Source organism: Manis pentadactyla, chromosome 4, assembly GCF_030020395.1.
Source record: "Manis pentadactyla isolate mManPen7 chromosome 4, mManPen7.hap1, whole genome shotgun sequence".
NCBI classification, from domain to species: Eukaryota; Metazoa; Chordata; class Mammalia; order Pholidota; family Manidae; genus Manis; species Manis pentadactyla.
Window position 1 is genome coordinate 146,954,125 of NC_080022.1, and position 19,504 is coordinate 146,973,628.

General features: G+C 47.5%; 1 protein-coding gene and 1 pseudogene across 1 annotated transcript in view; one reads left to right on the plus strand and one right to left on the minus strand.

The window, feature by feature from the left end:
* The first annotated feature begins 1,768 nt into the window (after positions 1 to 1,768).
* LOC130683243 (serine/threonine-protein kinase TAO1-like) overlaps positions 1,769 to 19,504 on the plus strand; it is a 126,036-nt gene continuing 108,300 nt past the window's right edge. The window contains 1 exon segment of the mRNA XM_057499501.1: positions 1,769 to 1,851. The gene's annotated coding sequence lies outside the window, so the exon portion shown is untranslated.
* Positions 3,116 to 9,006, minus strand: LOC130683241 (acyl-coenzyme A thioesterase MBLAC2-like; annotated as a pseudogene).

Sequence of the window (19,504 nt, forward strand, 5' to 3'; positions counted from 1 at the left end):
ACTGGGTCTCTTCTGCCCTGGTTTTCCAAAATCACACCGTTACGGTTTTCTTGTTCCAAAGTCCTTGACACAAAGACACTTCCCAAATGAGCCAGAAGGATGCATTTCACTTCCCACAAGCACGGCTCTAAGTGACACATCCTCTTTCAAGTCACACACCCGCAACTGCCCTGCAGCAGAATCAAGGGCCAGTGCTGTTGTCAGCCAGCCAGATGTAAGACGGCAGAGAAAGGACTGTGGAGGAGGGCAGATATGAAAAATAGACGGTGTTCCTTCCACTGACCTGAGTCCATCCTGCCCCCCTGTTTCTAGCCAGAACTAGAAATCTCAGCCAAAGATTTCGCCTACCTCCGGATATGTGATTTAATCGGATGAACATGTTGGGCACCCAGCCGATGTCAGGTCCTCCTTCATTAAAGGAACCTGTCACCACCCTCCTCTGCCACCTCCTCCATCCACCTTCCACAGATGGGTCCTTTGAGATACAGGTGTGATAAAGCAGGTGGATGGCACTGAGCACCCCACGCCCTCTTGCTCAGTCCCTTCTTTAACAGTTATACCAGCATCATGAAAAGAGAGAGGAAATGAGCAGCCTGGCTTCTGTCCCAGCCCTGCCACTCTTGAGTTCTATTTACATAAGTGTCTGCGTGGATAAGTTATGAATTCTAACGTTTCCCCTGCTTAGCTGACCAGAGGTCATGAGTCTCATAGGAGATGATGGCTGGATGGAATGTGTGTTTGGCAAAACAGACGGCTACTGACCTGACTGTCCCTCTGCCACTGCTGTTTCTCGGTTGCATCCCTTTCCAGCCAAGCAACTGAAATATTTCACCCCATGCTCTCCAATTCCTCCCTTCCCATGTTTTTAATATACTGCAGACTGGCCTCTGTCCCTCAGATGTCACCAAAATTGCAATGGCTAAAGTCACCAGGGACCTCTTTCTTGCTAAATCCATGGCACCCTTGGCTGTCACCTTGCCTGACCTCTCAGCACCCTTGACCTTGTTGACCCTTCCTTCTGGAAACTTCCTCTTGCCGTGGCTTCTATGACACACGATCCTCCTAGTTTTCCTCCAAACTCTATGGCTGTTACTTCTAGGACTTGTTAGAGGCTCCTTACCCTCCATCCATCCCTTAACCTTGATGTTCCCCTAGCCCTCCGTGGAATAACAATAGTTAAGAGCCAACATCACTGTGTGCCAGGCACTGCTCTAAGCACTTCACATGTGTTAACCTGTCTAATTTTCCTCAAAGCTCTGGAAGTAGGAGACAATACCCCATTTTACAGATGAGGAAATGGAGGCCCAGAGAAATTGCCCAAGATTACTCAGCTAGCCACCAGGCAGGTGGAACAGCTGTAAGCAGTCGGGCACCACTTCTGAAATAGTATTTTGCACAGCCTCTGGGCAGATACCTGCCCCTGGATGTCCCCAGACACTTTAGCCCACAACATTCACATCAGGGTATGTGTAGGGAAAATGGAAGTTTGTATGGCCAGGATCCTCAGCTCACCCTAATCTGCTTGATGATGTAATCAGCTTACTGCATAGGCTGGAGCTTACACACCCGTCGGCAATCAGCCAATGCTGCCTGTGGTGCTATATAAAGAGCTCCGCCCAGTGCTTGGGGTGGAGCAGAGGGGCGGAGCGGAGGCTGGCGCGGAGGCAGAGACAGAGACAGAGACAGAGATGGACGTGCCAGATGCAGAGGAGACTCTAGCACTTGACCTGCCACAGTGAGAATAAAACTTGGTACTTAAACCTTTTACGCGGAGGCAGAGACAGAGACAGAGACAGAGACAGAGATGGACTTGCCAGATGCAGAGGAGACTCTAGCACTTGACCTGCCACGGTGAGAATAAAACTTGGTACTTAAACCTTTTACTCCCACCCCCAACATTCCGTTGTTGTATTTAGGTCTCAAAGAATCCAGAGTGAACTTGCCAGGAGCTGGGAAACCCCTCCAGCCCAGAGCGACAGTATAGAGTCATTATTATAAATCTGTTTTACAAATGAGGAAATCTAAGCCTCATGACCCCCCCACCACAGGCCTCCGCCTGAATGCCCTCAGCAAAGGGACGTGCCCTTTGAGTCCCAGGTCAAAGCAGGTTCATGCCAGGTGAACATGGGGTGGGCCAAGGCACACAAAAAAGTGAGTTTTCTCCAAAGAACCACACACGGAGCATTTCTTCCTGGTTCCACATCTGTATTCCCCAGGGTAAACCTCCATCAGTATCTCACGTGGGTAAACAAGCAGAGAAAGACAGTGTGGTTTTACTAATTCAGGTACATCGACGGAAAGGCAAGTTGAAGTTAAGACTGTTATTAAATAAATCTGGTTCTCTTACTTTCAACCATATGTAATTCCTCCTAACAGTATTATCGGGTGGAAGGTACTTAGAAGCTATACTTTAATGGAGAGTTTATCGGGATTTGTAATTAGCAGAGCAATCGTGAGCCCTTGTAAGTAGTTGGAAGCAGATTAAACCCACTAAAGAGAATCAGCTACTCAAAAACAATAGCTGTATCCATTTACAGACCAGTATTTGCTGTGTCAATTAGAAATGCATACACACAAACAGCTACTGTAAATCGTTCTGCTGATGCAGGATTCGACATCCCTCCCAGCAAAATCAGTCATTAATTAAGTTAACAAATATCTAAAGGATGCCTACTATGTGCAGGCACTCTCCTTTGTGCTGGAAACTACTTGCCCTTGTGGAGATAACACCCTGGGGGAGAGAGAGAACTTTTCAAGTTAATTATGTAAACAAGATAATTTCAACCAGAATAAGTCAGTGAGGGAGCATAACAACAAAGGGATAGACCCGAGGGGCATTTGAGCTGAGACCTGAATGACAAGGAGATGTGAAGGGGAGGAGAATATTCTAGGCAGAGAAAACATGAGTGCAAAGGCCTGACGCGGTATCTTAGCTTACACTACCCTTTGAGTAAGACCTGAGGCAAAGAACTACGTGAAAGCAGTTTGTTTGGAAAGTGAAGTAAGGATGATTAAGCGAGTGGGGAACAAAACAAGGAAAGGAAAGGACTTAATAAAGGATATGTTATCAGGCCAACGCAACTGTGGGTGAGCAAACTGAGCCTCAAGGGGACACTTAGGCAAACATGTAGAGCACCTGAGGGATCCCGTCCAGGAGTGAGGGAGCCGGGACAGTTACCCTCAAGCTCCTGCCAATCATTGCCAAGGGCTGCTCATGGGCAGAAGAGTCTTCCATGGCGGAATCCAGTTGGTGTGCAGAGATGGAATGCCTGGCCGAGAGACCTGGACGGGGTACTGGCAGCATTTGCTGCAGGCAGAGACCAGCCTGGAGTGTCGAGAAAGAAAGCCAGTGAGGGCAGCAATGACAGGAAATGAGTATGAGAGGAAGGCAGGGCCCAGCTCACCTGAAGCCGAGTAGGCCAGGATGAATTTGAATTGTGTTCTAAGTGCATTTGAAGGACAGCCGAGAAGTTTCATCAGAGAGAACATTTCTCCCTCAGCTGTGTGGAGAACAGGTTTGGGGAGGAGCAAGAGAGAATGTAAGAGGACTACTCAGGAGGCAAAAGCAGAGATCCAAGCAAGAGGTGCTCATGGCTTCGGCTGGCAGAAGGTGTACAAAGTGGTGGACCCAGGTGTGTCCGCAGAGCGGGACTGACAAGTGGGTTCATGTGGGGGAAGTAATGAAGGATGCAGCCCTGGCTTGGGTATGTTGGTACTGAGATGGGAGGATCACAGCAGGAGCGGCTGGGCTGAGCCACTCAAGAACAGAGTAACTTCGGTTAGTCACTCCCTGTTCTCAGCCTATTTTCTCATTTGGAAAATAAGGAAGCAGAGAACTAACTGACTCCTAAGGATGCTTTTAATTCTAATGATCTGTGACTTTTAAAAAACAACCAAAACAACTTCTTCTTTTAAAGTTTTACCTCTTTTAATAATACCATAAACCCATGTGAACCACAGCTCAAAGTGAAAGCTGGCAGCTTGTCTATAATCTACTTCTAGTTCTACCTTCCCTCCATTCTATTTCACCTGACTTCTTCAACCCATGATAACAAACACCCTGAATTCCCATGCTTACCTTTAGTTCTAATCTGGTTCATAGTTCTAATCTGCATGTGTTTCTAAAATGTGTATTTTTTTGCTGTAGCTATTTAAAAATTACTAAAAGGATATCATACTGTCCATAATTGTAGGGACTTATTTTTGCCCAATAATATTTTCTTAATATATGACCACATCGAGTGCCCTGTGTTTCATTCATTGCATCTGCTGTACAATATCCTATTGGTTAAGTGTACTATTTACTCATCCACTCTCTTGATGGGATTTTGAGTTTTTTCCATCTTTTTACCACTGTAAACAGTACAGCTATAAACACTTTTGTATAAGCAAGACTTCTTAAAAAAATGAAATTGCCGACTTAGAATATTTACTGTTATGAGATGGTTCTCATGATTTTCCAAATTAGTTGCATAAAAATACCAACAATATATTGATCACATAGATCTGCATTAGCTTGAACACTTAGTATTGTCGGAGTTTGCAATCTTTGCTTACCAAATTACCAAATTTGAGATCTCTTTTCTGGTCTGGCTTGGCATTTCCCTGACCAATATTGAGGTGAACATTTCTTCATCTGTCTATCAGCCGTAAGTGTTTCCTCTTCTGTGAAATGTCTACCGTTTTTTTGACATTTTCTTTGTTTTTCTTATCAGTATCATCAGCCTGCTTCCTGCCTGTTGAATGCTGGGGCTCAAGATCATTTTGTGTCCTGTAAAGTCAGTCTTATTTAATCTAGACAGACAGCACGTTGGACAATGTAACTCTCTCAAAAGCTTTTTCTTTTTTTTGAGGTGTCAGTAGCCAGACTCACATTTCACTGAGACATGCCGCTCTTTGTCCCGCTACATAACATGTCAGGTGCTTTACGCTACCAGGCTTTACGGGAGCTTCCCAGGAGTCATTTTGCCCAATGGATGGGATTCCCTGGAGCTGTTTTAATCTGTTCAGAGGTTTTAACAAAGGGAGTGACAGTCATGCCCTCAATTTGGTCTCCCCTGCTCAAAGCCTTGCCTTTGTTTAGATCTTTGCCCCTAAAGTTGTCCTACTTTGAGAACACTTTACAGGCTGGAGAGGTTTAGGAGTGACAGATGATTACCCCTTCCAACCCTGTGAGCCCTATAATTTCCAGACTTCCCGTGTTCCCTTTCAATTCTGCTTGCAAATAAGCCCGTTGTTTTCTGCTATCATCCCTATCTTCAACCCGAAATGTAGCTGGGAACTACCCGCTCACACAAACACTCTGTCTCCAAACTTCTCCAGAGCCATAAATTCAGTAGGTATATTTTCTGCCTTCCAAATTATCATATGTGACAGTTTTGCTAAGTATTTCACTACTGCATTATATAGCTTGCCATTTTTCTAGTCCCCTATAATAATTTCCTTGCTGCTGGCCACTCAGCCTCAAAGCCAAAACCACACATTTTATTCTAGGCACTAGTTTCCTTCTTGGTCAGCTTTTGCTGCAGTGATAAGCAACCTGAAATATCAGTGGCTTATAACAAGGGACATTTCTTTTTTTCTCTCAAGCATGCAAGTCAACTGCCTCTCTGCTCTAACCTGTGGTTGGGGTCTGGCTCTGTCTTCCCATCCCTGGGACCACACTACAAGAACAGGTTTTACTAGGACATGTCGTTCTCCTGGCAAAGGGTGCAGGAGACAGAGGATCGGCAGACACTTGCAATGCTTTTAAAGCTTCCGCTAGGCTGGGGTATCACATCGTATCTGCTCGCATTCTGTGGGCTCAAGGAAGTTAGTGGCCAGCCCCAAAACCAGTGATGTAGGAAAATACGTCCTGAATCATTTCAAATAAGAATATAGTCTCCCACAGATAAAAAAGAGCCTTTAATACATTCTTATACTTGTCTTCTGTTAGTGTGTTTATTGAGTATATGTTTATTGTGTATATATTCTCTGATTTGTAGCTTATTTTCAAGTTGTCTTTTTAAGAAAAAAAATCATTTTAATCAATCTTTGCTTGTATAGTCAACTTTTTTTGTCTTGTTTAAGAATTTTTTTCCTTTCCTCAAAGTTTAAAAATATTTCTATTACGGTTTTCTAAACATTTTGAAGACTTATATTTAACATTTAAGCATCTGGAGTTGATTTTTGTATACGGTGAAATGTAAGGGTACAATGTAATCTCTTCTTCCATATGGATGGCCATTTTGCCAGGCCCAGTTTTCTGAACAGTCTCTCCGTTGCCCACTTCTGTGACACATGAACTATGCACATACCACAGCTTCATACATATGTGGTTCTGTGTCTGGGCTTTCTTATTTCATTTCATTGGTCAACATGCCAAGCACTGAATTGGTTTATAACTCATAGCAAGTCATGTTATTCAGCAAAGTCAGTCCCCATCTGTGTTTTTTTGTTTGTCGTCTGCTTTTTGTTTTTCTTATTCTGCTGGGAGTCAGGCTCTGCCCTTGTGGGGAGAAAAAATTTCCCTCTACCCTTCAAGGTTCTTCTAGCTCCTAATGAAAAACAACTTCTAATTTAACACAGTATTATCACCTTCAAAGTGTCTGGTAAATATCAAGGTTTCTTTTCACACCTTCAAAGGCTTAAAGCACCATACAGGTAGTTTGCAGGCCCCTTACAGTTCTAAAATGTTTTCATTCTTTCATCAACTGGGATTTAGGAAACCTGGATTCTAGTCCCAGCTTTTTCCCAAACTGGCTATGAAACCTCAGGCATGATATTCAGGCCTACTTGGATGCTTCACCTATAGAAAAGTAATTCCTATCATTGTTTCACCATTAATATCCTATTGCTGGCACAGGAGCAAAAGTAAATAAATCAGAAGTCATTTTTTTAGACAATTTAAATATATCTTAAACACTAATGTCAACATTTTTTGGTCAGAGTGCCAGAATTAATTTAGTCTGAATACCCACCAAATGCATGGAAACCCTACCTCTAGAAGTATTAATTTTATTAAGAAATACAGTAATCATCTCAAATTGTCAGGTAATGTAATACTCTCATCTAACCCAGTATTTTTCTTTTATCTTTATATTTAAAATTTTAATGAAAAGACTTTTTGGATGAGGTATAAGGTATGGAATATTCCTTTCTATTTTTTATATCTCAGGTGATCAAGATCTTATCTGTAAGATAAAATAATTTTTGTAAAATAATTATTTCATATGGATCAGTCATAAAGTGAGCATTATTGTACTGCAGGAACTGGATTTCTCTACCTCTTTAGAGGTACACTTTAATGAATTAAATTAAATTGGCAGTTAAAATGGCTTTAAGATAGAAAGGAATGAAGGTGGTTTCACATTCTACTCAGAATTACCATAATATATTTATGGAATAGGATATATGTACAATCTGCATGCCTTGATCTACTCTGCCTTGGTTCAAATCCTAGCTTTTGTCCTAAATCTTGCTCTGTGGACTCTAGACAAGCCATTTAATCGGGGGTCAGCTGCCTTACATCAAATAGGTTGTGAGGATAAAATGAAATCAACAGATGCACTCTAAAAAGAAAAAAGGAAGTTAATATACAAATACTGCTGCTGTGGCTTATTTGATTAATTATTTAAGTGCCTGCATGAGATTGGGAGGGCTGGGGCCCTATTCTACTTCATTTTATTCCATTAGTTCTCTCTAATTCCCATCCTGTCTTTCACAGAGCCAGAGGCCCACCACCACCTATACATTAGTCCACGCACTTCACCATCACTGTAAATAACCTTCTTATTAATCTTTGTCAGGCCTTGCTTTCAACCAGACCAAATTACCTGTTCTACTGTAAGCCTCTGACATGCACTTCATATGTTCAATGATAAGCTTTTTGATGAGGCAACATCAAGAACACAAACCTATCTGGAAGATGAGGATGCACAAGCAGACTGGAATCACTGCTTTCTAATGGCTTTCTAAGCCTACAGGTGGTACCTGCTCATACTCGGCAGTGACCGCTGACAGTGGATGAAGTCAGCAATTCTCAAAAGCATAGAACATGACATGCACTCTCCGTTAGGCGTTTTTCCTTAAAAGTCTTCTTGCTAGAAAAGCGCATGGAAGTATCACACAGGTGTTCGGGGAAAAGGCTAGGAAATGCCTACTCACAAGCCTCTGTATTGTTACTACTGTACCTTACACAGGAAACGGACTAGGGAGTTGAGGCTGGCTTTCATTCCAGTACTCAGCATTGCTACAAGGTGCCAAAGCCGGTTTCTGGTAGTGAAGTCTGGATGGCCTTGGCTCCAGTTAAGCGGGATTTTACTCAGGGAAAGGAGAAACGTAAGTGGTGTTTCTGCATTGTGACAAAACAAGTTCCCTTACAGCCACAAACGTCTGCAACATGCATCCCTCGTACAGTTTCTCCCCAATTCCCTCCCTTAATGAGAGCGCGAGCGCCCAGGAAGGCCCATTACCATCCTGCAGGATGAGGGAGGGCTGCACCGCCTGCACTCGGAACTGCCTGGCCCTCCAGCCAGGGCTGGGCGCCTGAACCACCTCACTGCCGGACAGCCAGGTCACGGTCTCAAAGTTGTCCCCGCGAGCCAATGCCTCGGCCTCGGCGTGGTGCACGGCCACCCGGTCGAACTGGTAGAGGCCGCCGGAGTGGTCAAAGTGCACGTGTGTGGCCACGGCCAGCAGCGGCCTGCACGCAGCGTCCTCTTTCACGCCGCGGTCCTGCAAGAGGCCGAAGGAGTGCAGGTACTCCGGAAGGCTTCGTAGCCCCAGGCCCGTGTCAATCACCACATCCTGTTCCTAACCACGTACCAGCCAGACGTTGGCTCGGTTGCCCGACTCATAGAAGCGTTCCTGAATCCAGAAGATGCCGTCGCCCAGGGACTTCTGAGCGTACCACTCGAGCGCCGACATGCTTGGCAGGGCTGCGGCTGGGCGAAGTGGGTGTGGGCTTGTGTGCCAACTGTAGGCTGTCCAGAAGCGAGGTGCTGCGGCGGTACGGAGCTGTCGGCCCGCAGCCAAGGAGAAGGCGTACAGCGAGGAGGGGCGGGGCACGCGGGAGGTGTGGGAGGAGAACTGCGGTGACGGGGACGCACGGAGACGCTGCCCGGAGTGTGCGCCTTCACGCGCTCTCCAGGACCGCAGAGAGCAGCGGCGGCTCTGTCCGCACCGGGGCGCTGGAGCAGTGCAGCATCTGTAGCCGCAGGAGAGGGAGCGTTAACGCAGGGGCTACTGCAGCAAACTGCAGACACACTGGGGAAGTCGACACGTTCCCCATCCCCGGGGTCTGACTGCAGAGGCCAGCAGCTAGGCCCCAGAGGCACAAGCCCGCCCGCCCTCCGCACGCCGCGATGCGCTCTCTCCAGCCGGTGCAGAACCTGCTCAAGCCTGTTGGACGACTACCGCGTCTGCCAAGGGCTAAAAGGCTCTCTCTCCGGTGGTCTAAGAATCAAATGGACAGATTAACAGGAGGAAAAAAAAAAAAAGCTTAATGGTGTACATAGGGGGAATCCATAGACATGAGATTCTAAAGACAGTCAGGGACAGTGACGTATATATGTCATTTTGGATGAAGTGGCCAGGGTAGGGAAGGAAGGCAGTTTACAGGAATATGAAAAAGTAAATGGTAAACAAACGTTTGCCAGGCCGTACAGAAACAATGGGGCTCAGAGGAATTTTAACAGACTTTGCTAAATTCCTCCCTGTCTACCATTCCTGGTTCATACTATAAAGTAGTTAACTATGGTGACAGCTGTCTTCCTGAAGCAGGTCTGCCATCTAAATTCTTTGTATTCAGCTGGAAGGAGGCAGATGAGAAGTCAAAGTTTCTTTCTGAGTCCAATGGGCTTTGAACATTTTCAGCTCCAACATCTCTAAATGCCAAGCTGGCACATGTCGGGGCAGCCTGCCCTTGGTCCCTACACTCTCTGCGTTTACTAGCTCCCTGAACCCTCACAATTACCCAAGGAGGGCCAGTGTTATTTTCTACACTACATATTTCCAAACTATGGATGAGGAAACAGATGTGCTGTGAGGCTGACCCACAGTTACAAATAGCTCTGAGATTCAAACCCAGGCCCATCCGACGCCAGAGCCCTGCAGTCCCCACATCACACGGTTTGGGGTGGAGGAGCTCAGCTAGGAGGTGCTGAATCAAGCCTGCTCTCTGGTTCCCACAAGAAAAGAGAGGTTGCCAAGGGCCTCATCAAACGCCCGGCATTTCCTCTGCTTGTCTGCGTGCTCCCCCCACCCACCTCAGGCTGGCAGCACGGTGGGTGGAGTCATAGGCCCAAGACCACAAAGCCTGGTGCATCTGCAGAGTCACTAGCGGTGCACGCTGTCACTTTACTGAGGATCCCCGGTAACAGGAGAAGCTGTGCAGGCTTCGTCTGACTCAGTTCGTTCTCACCGACTGCAAAGAAAAAAGAGCAGGGGCCTGACACCTGGAGATGGTTCATATTTCAAGAAGGAAGGCAGTCAACAACAGAAGTGTGTGTGTGTTGGTATACACAGCACAGCAAACTTGACTAGGATTTGGATTGTCCCTTTCACACCCATTCTGTCCTTCAGTCCTTGAAAGAGAAGGAGATAATCTTGTTACTCTTAGATGCAGTGAAGCAAAGAGGGTTAAAAGGCTTGTGGAGTCACTCAAGATCTCTATCCCCTTAGTCAGTAGGAGAAATATTTAAGGTACTTCACTGGCTGGGTTATTTTGAACAAGGAGATAATATGTGTAGAGCAGTGGCTCTCAATACCACCTGGGGACTTGTTAGAAATGCAAATTCTTGGACCTCCCCCCACAAATACTGAGTCTTAATTTGGGGGGCCCAGCAATCTCTGCATTCACAACCTCTGTATTAGCTGACCCCCGGGCTCCCAGTGCTCCTAAAATTTGAGAACCACTGACGTGAAGAATCCACCCTGGCACCCAACAGGGTGAATTCTCAATGAATACTTACAACTTTGGCCAAAGGTCACAGAGCTAGTCATGGAAAGTCAAAGACTTGGTGTCTTGTCCTACTGATTCTAGACAACTTTTTCCACCAAGTATAATCTTATCACGTAGGAAAGAGATTGGCATATCTGGGAGGATTGGTATAAGGTCAGACATGGTGTTAAGTAGAGATCACCTGAAAATATTCAAGTTTCAGGATTGGAAAAATAACAGGACTGAGCCTTAGGCATGTGAAATGCCATGGACACTTCATACGTGGTGTATCGTTTAAGACTCTTACAGGCTGGGAGGCTGGCAAAGTCAAATGTGCACATGCCATTCTTACATCTGCACATGTCTGTGTATATAGCCCCTCATACATACGAGTTGCTAATCCCATTATCCACAAGTGGGTTAAATCTCTACTGTCATCAGGCTGGCTCAGATTGAGTTTATCTTTTATATTACAAATAGCTTTTAGAATTAAAATCATTATTATAACAACATTAAACACACAGAAGAAATCGATGTCATGTCACTCTCAAAGAACTATTTGTTTCTCACTCTGCATTATTTAGCTCTTTGTAGAGAAATCTTTATATCATCCCAATTTTATCCTTTCCTTTTCTCACTGACTTCATCGTAAATATTTTCAGTGATGCCCCTCATCTTCAAAATTGCCATTGTGATGACTGAAAAACAGGCCTTCAAACTGATTTGATGTAATTTAACTACAGGGATTTGGCTGGCTACCACTATTTCCTCAATCAGAGTGTTGGGCCTAGTTTTCTATATAAGTGACATTTTTGTCATGTGATGCTCTTCTTTAGATTAAATTTCTAGAAGTGGAATTATAGGAAAAGAGGGTATGAATAGGACTACTGGAACATATAGGAAAAATGTTTCCAAAAGGAGCGTAACAGTTTACTCTGTCAGTAGCAATGCATAAATACACCTGTTTCACAAAGAATGGTCCTCAGCACCGGCGACATCATTCCACTCTTCCCACTCCAGTCGCCAATACAGCGAAAATGCAATCATATGCTATTATGGGTGTGACTTTCCTTTTTATAAATCCCAGATCCCTTCTTCTTTCCAAAGACAGAGGTGGTCAAACCGACTTCAAAAAAAATTCATTTCAATAGTGTGTACGTGTATGTGCCTGCATGTTGTATATGTGTATGTGTCTGCATACATATATGTATCTGTATCATCTCTGTGGTACCTGCATCCATGTTTATGCCTCAAAGAGCACACATGTTGTGGAGTGCCTATATCTGAGGTTTTGCTGCAGACATTGTGTTTCTGAGCATGCATTCCTTGGACTTTGTTTACATGTATGTATGAATACATTGTTTTGTGGGATCACGGATGGCAATGTCATGAATGAAATCAAACACAGACCATTTGTGGTTTAACACAATCCTTGCATCTGTGCTTCTTGTTAACCATCACTTTCTTGCATAGCTGTCTCCACAAATGAATGGACAAATTAATGAGTTTAATATTTAGAGGAGTTAGGGCCCTTTTGCCAGAAAAAGCAGATAGCTACACAGAAGAGACTTTTCATGTAGAAAATGGATAATCCTGAGTAGGCTGGAACTTTGAGAACCATTTATCAGGCAAGTGATACTGAGCAGGTCACATACCACCCTTCCACACCTCTATTTTCTGAGGCTAAAGTGGGGATCATAAGAAAGGATGACTATGAAAGTTACATGGGCCACAGAAGGTATCAGGGGACAGGGTGTGCCCCACAGGGCAAGGAGTGGAGGAGAGCCAGATCCTGTCCCAGAGCCCATCTCTTCTCAGACTCTGAAGGGTGAAGGGTTGTCAAAAGTCTCTGCAAAAGTCTGGCTTGATGAGATGTCAAAGCTCACACACCATTGCTAACTACATGCAGGGGGCAGACGGAACTTCAAATCACGGGATCCATGGGGGAAAGACAGTCAAAAGGTCCTCATGGATGGAGGGAGTTGGGAATCACTAGGACAAATCTGTAGATTCCAAACTTTTGGAAAACCAGCAGAACTTCTCTCCTCCCTACACTTGCATCCATACAACCCTTATGGGGAACCCCAACTATGACACAGTTGGAGACAGTGGCAGAGGCTGGATGGGCTGCCCCCTCTCCCTCCCTGGGCTCTGCTGAGGGGCTCCTGGAGCACCCACACACCCCATAGCTCCCCCAGTGACAGCCTTGCATCTGGACGGCCCTGGAATCCCTGCCAGCACTGCCGTGCTCCAAGGCTAGATCATGGTTTCCAAGCAGCAAGAGCAAAACCAGCTGACATTTATCAAGAGCTTTCTCTGTGCCAAGGTGTGTGCTCCGCTCCCTGCACACCTGATCTCATTCTATCCTCGTGTGTTCTCCAGGAGGAAGATTCTGATAATACTATTAGGATCCCCATTCTACAGCCACAGAATATAAGGGCCAACACAGGGCAACATAGAGAATGTGTCCAGGTTCCCTCAGCTTGTAGATTATAGGGCCCAGAAGCAGACCTAGACAGTCTGGGTCTGAATCTGTGTCCTCAGCCCTACTCTGTAAAGCCTGCCAGTTTTGAGAGGTAAGTGGCATCTTTTGGACTTAAATTTCCCAATTCCTCATCAAGAGACTTTGTGACACTCACCTTTTTCTATTTTTGGGGGGTTTTGTTTTGCTTTGCTTTGCTTTGCTTTTAAGTATAGCTATGGGAATGGTCCCAAATTATCCTCATTCTTTTCCCTAAACCCCAATGTGATCAGACCAGAGATACTGTCTAACCTAAGTGAGTAGCAGGCCACTAACACTGACAACACCCATGGCTGCTGGTGTTCCTGTGCATATGTGCTTGATGGCAGGGCAAGATGGGCCTGGAGGCAGGGGAGTACCATCTGATGCCTCTCGACATTCTATAACAGCACCTTATTTAATAGTCACTCCAAAGAGGTAGATATGATTATCCCCACTTCACAGATGGCAAAGCTAAGGCTCAGAGAAAATTTGCTGGGCATACCCCAGCTCAGAAGTAGCAGTCTCGATCTGGACCCAGGTCCATGCGACCTTCCATCACACTGCACCAGATTTGGTGGCCTTTGGGGACAATGGGCCCTTGCTCTTCTTCAGAGCCTTCCTCCAAGCTACCAGAGTTCCTGCTTTGCCTGCCTCCATCCCAGCCCTTGTTACCCAGTCCTGCTGATGCTTGTCACCATGTCTGTCTCCCCCACTCCTTGGGGGTCCTTAACACCAAAGGGCATGAGCACAGAAGGCCCTTGGTGAAGGTTTGCTAGGGACTGAGCAGCCCAGCCCCACTGCACAGTCCAGGCCACTGTGGGCCCCAGGCTTTGTGGCCTGCAGTTCTTAGAATGCCTCAGGCCCTTTAAGATTCACCTCCCTCCTGCACATGGTGGCCCTCTTGGGGCTCTGGGAAATCCCAGGGCAGTTTTTGGACTCAAAGTGTTTTCCCCCAAAGTTGAGTGAGCAAAGGGACATTCAGCCTCTCCCGGCTGTAAGGACTCCTGTCTGTCCTTCCGTCTGCTTCATGACCACGTAGGGCCATGTGAATGAGACGCTTGGATCTGGAGTCAGCAGACATGGGTGTGAGTCCTGCTCCAACACTTGCCGCTTACGTGATCTGGGGCAAATTCCTTAACTTCCTGAGCCTCTAAGAGGAAACAGTTCTAACTGATCATGAACACACAGTGATGTTGCGAGAGTCAAATAAGATAACGCATGGAAAGGACTTAGCACAGTGCCTGGCTCTGAGGAGGTGCTCAGAGTGAGTGGTGGCTTGGCCTTGAACCCTGCCCTCTCTCAGAGTCTCCGAGCAGCTGGCGAAGGAAGAGCAAGGCTGTCAAAGTGGACCAGGGGCAGCTCGCCTTGGCAGGAGGTAAGGACAGGAAGGAGACCAAGAGGGACCCATGGCTGAGTCAGTGGGAGCCGGTGGGGGGACAGTGACTCAGACAGAGGTGCCCACCCAAAACCTCTGTCCACATATCAACCACAGGAGGCCGGTAAGAGCTTAGGCAGAAGGGCCTTTCCAGGGTGGAAACCCATGGGCAGCGTGCTAGAGAATGAGAAGGAGATTACGGTCCTGCTGGAAAAGAGAGAGGGGGCCAGAGTCACAGCCTCCCCCACAGCCCATGCAGCAGGCACAAGGGAGCTGCAAAGAGCAGGCTGTGTGGGACTCAGGAAGGAGCCTGCTTCACTCCAGCAGCTTGGATCTAAGATCCTTCCCCCATGGTCTAAGGCCACAGGGCCTTGCTGAAGCCTAGAAAGAGAAGGAGCTTGGGTTGACTCATCCCAGACCCTGCACCCAGTACCAGACTATAATAAGCTTTATCTCTGATGCCTCTCTTGCCTCAATACAACCCAGCATTGCAGGGGGTGGTCCCCCCTCTGCCCATGGCATATCTAGAATGCCCAGTGAGAGATTCCTCACCAGCTGGACGGCCACAGAGGGGAAATTCAAACCCAGATTTATTGCACTCTCGAATCCCTGCTTTCCCTTCCAGGTAGGTAGCACGTCCCTGAGGCATTGGGGCTGTCATCCGAGGTTCAAGTGCACACTTCTGCCAACTACTAGATGTGTGACCTTGGACATGTCGGTGTCTCTCTGGGCCTCAGTTTCCCTGGCTATAAACCATAGAAAGGAGCACTGCCTGTCACATACGTGCTATGCAGATTGAAGGAGCTAGAGCTGAGCCTGGCACAGAGTCAGTGCTCGATTTATGTCGACTGGGGGGCTTGTGTTCTTCACAGGGAACGCCAGGCCTCAGGAGAGTGGAAGAAAGCGTGGCTGCCCCCACCCCAAGCAGCTGTGGTGGAGACAGCCCTGGGCTGGGTCCTAAGGACCCGCACTCAGAGCCCCGCTCCACACCTTACAGGGCCTTGGATGTGGCATTAGGCCTCTCTGGACCTCAGCGTCCTCATTCCTAGAATGAAGATAATAATATTGCTGACCGCATGGAGTGATGGTGGGATGTTGTGTGTATGGCAGCCCCTAGTGGGGCTCGGAGTGGAGCAGAGACCAGGAGGCAGGCTGCAGTCTCCCTGTGGTGGCGGGGCCTGAGGTGCTGGGAACACTGAGGGAGAGGGGAAGGGGCATGGAGGAAGGTTCCGATGCCCAGAAAGGCCCAGCCCCTCCTGCAAAACCAAGGTGGGCATTTCCTCAGGCAGCAGAGAGATTCTGAGATGCATGGAGCCAAGATGGGTGGGAACATTCTGGGACTGGGGTCTTTACCCTTTTCTGCCCCCTTCTGCTCAAGGAGCTGACTGCCCACAGAGACCTTCTTGCTGTGTAACCCAGGGGAAGGCACTCACCCACGCTGTGCTTTCCTTTTTGACATCGGCACTAGGACGTCCACGAAGCTCCAGGGTGGGAGGGGTGATGGGGAGAGAGCTAAGCTACTGGGAAGGATGGAGAGAGAAGCCCTCAGCTAGGAACCGCCCAGCCGGGCAATCAGTGGGATCCCCCGCATTGGCTCTGGCCGGAGGACCTCACAGAAAGGGGCGACTGAGGGCGACCAAGCCACAGAGACCAAACTTAGCAGCAGGTGCAGGCAAGCAAACCCTGTGGGCGCAGCTCTGCCTCCACCTCACAGCACAGAGGGAGGAAGGGCTCTGCTCCTCAGCCCCCTTTTCCCTCCCCGTTTCCACAGGGCCAAAGGGAGCTAGCCTGGGCTGGGGAGCAGGGTGAGGCATGCAGTGTCTAGGATTGTTGCTCCAGCTGTGTGGCTGCAGGCGAGACTTAACCTTCCTAAGCCTTTGTTTCCTCATCTCTGAGATGAGGTGATGATACTTACCTCACTGAGTAGTTGGGAGGAGAAAATACAGCTCTAAGAACAGAGCCTACTGGTGTATGCCAGGGTGCACAGTTTTCACTAACTCTCTCAACACCCCTGCTGTGTGAATGCTTTCATCCCCATTTACAGAGGCAGAAACAGCTTCAGACCCTAACCCTCCACTGGAGAAAGCAAGCCACCCTGGGTCTTTGCCCTCCCTGACAGGCTGTTGCAAGTCTACTTTGGATGCAGGAGGAAAGGAAATGGACTTTCCCCCACACTCCCTCTGCATGCTGGGGCTTCACCCAGGCAGGCAGCCTGAAGGGCCAGCATGATATTCCCTCAGGAAAGGAAAGAATGAAAGTTCTGGGAAGTTCATCCAAGTGCTGAGGTCCCCAGCTGGCCAGGGACAGAGTGGCCCGACTACCACACTTTCCCCTTTACACAGGACCCAGGGGATCCACCTCGTTACCCTGGGAGGCCGGTGCTGTCAGACCAGCCATGCAAGGGGAAGCAGAACCCGCAGGGTGATTTCACTGTCAGACCTTTCTCTACACCTCTGTCTCCCTTCTATCTTGAGCCACACATGTCTTATATCCACAGGTTACCTATTGGACAAATGTGTACTCGTTACACCCAAGGCTCTATTCCAGAAGCTAGACAAGCGTATATGAAGGCCAGGAGCCAACCTCAGAGAACTTAGTGGAGAAGACAGATGAAAATATGACCATGGTGCCAAGGTGGGTACCCCTGAGATGCCGTGGGGAGTTAGGAGGACAGAGATGGGGAGGGAAAGAGATCCAGGGCATGTGTCTGACCCAGAGCTACGATCATCACAGCGGGACAGGATCTTAGAGATTTTCTGGTTCAAACTTTTTCATTTTCCAGATGAGGAAACACAGGCAGGGAAAGGGAATTATTTGCACCAAGCCACATAACTTACTGGGGTCAGCACAGCCAGGTGAGGACCCAGGATTCCCGACTGATCAGGCCCACCCTCAGCACTGTCATGATTCCATTTATGCCTCTGACAGGTGACCCAGCAAAGGGTGCCCAGATAGCCCAGGACAGATACACTGTTATAACCATCAGAACTCACCATACTCAACATGCCAGCCTTCTGTATCAGTAAGATTCAGTTCATCCAGAAACCCTGCTTACGCACAGTAGTCTTTGATCTCTTCAGTAAAAGTCTGGAGGCCTGAGGTCCAGGTTATAAGAGAGCTGCACTCCTCAAAGTTGCCCCCTCCACCATCCCTAAGGTGTGGCCTGTATCCTGCAGCCTCTGGGGGCATCTGCACTCTAGAAGCAGGGCAGGATGGGGGAGAGGGGGGCAATGGGTGCACCCCTGCCTTCTAACAGGGGATACTGGAGGCTGTCACATGATACATCTCTTTATAGGCCTGGAGTCAGAGCCTGGTCAAGTTGGGGGCTGGAAAATGTAATTTTTGTTCTGGCTGGCTGTGACCCCAGCTGGAAGTTCTGTTACAGTGAAAAAAGAGAAAAATGGCCATCTGCCTTTTGTTTTCACACCTAAATTCACTTTCTGGGCTCTGTGTCACTAGCCTGTCCTTCCCCAGGTCCTACACACCCTGGCTGGGCCTCTCCCTTGATACCCCACTTATCAACAGTTTGGGTGTGACCATCCTTCCTCCCCCAGTCCCACCCCTGCACCTTCCCCATCTCAGAAACTGTCATCTGCTTCTCTGGTGAACCAGAGGCCACAGGGACTCGGGCAGAGTCGGTGCTGGACTGGGGGGCCAGGCATCTGAGTCTCAAGGCTGACTGGACTCTTCGCTCACTCTAGGACCTTCGCCTGATTGCCTGCTTTCTGGGTGAAGAGAGGGACTGTATTTCTGATCCAGAGAAGGGCCATAGGAAAATTAAAGGGGAAAAATTCCCAGATTTTCCCTCTAGATAGCCCTGTACATAGACCCAAAGATGTATCATCTTTTGAACACTCAAGAAAGCTTTAGTAATAGCAAAAGATTGGAAACAACCTAAATATCCATTAATCAGGAACTGGTTAAGCACATACTACCTCTGTGCTAGAATGTCCTAAAACTGTTAAGAGGAACAAGGTCACTTTATGTGTTCTTATGTAGAATAATATCCAGAATATATTAAGTGCTAAGTGTAAGGGATGGGATAGCGTTTATAGCATGAAACCACTCATGTGAAATCATATGCACTCAGATTTTTATATTGACTTGACCATGTGTAAAATTCCTCTGGGAGGCTCTGCCAGACACTATCAACCAGGGGAGGATCCAGTGATTGTGAGGACAAAGACTTGCTCTTCACTATATGAGCTTTTTGCATTTAAACCAGTAAGAGATAAGAAGGAAAAAGAAACATTTAGTGATAATTATTTAATCTTGGATCCAGAGAATTTTCTTCTCTAGGCCATAACTGTCCCTGTAGGAATGGTGAGGCACTTGATAAGCCAGCTGAGGCCCCACCTGGTTCAGCTCCATCCATGATCACCATCACCACCACCCTGAGACCCCAGGCCTGGTCCTCCCACCAGAGTCCATGACCCTTCTCCCCTCTGACACCATCCTTGGGAAAGAGACTCCAGAAGCTGAGGGGGAGGAAAGAGCCGGAGAAGGAAGCCTGGGGTCTTGTGGAGTTGGGGCCCTCCCCCTCTCCAGACCTCACTGCTGCCCAGCCCTCTGTTCCTCTTACGGAGTGAAGAGGATTGATTGGTCAGGACACCTGCATTGCAAGGGACAGACAGTCCCTAAACTGAACTCATTTATACTGGTGTACTAGTTGATTGGGTTATCAGGAGTTTGATTTTGGTCAAGT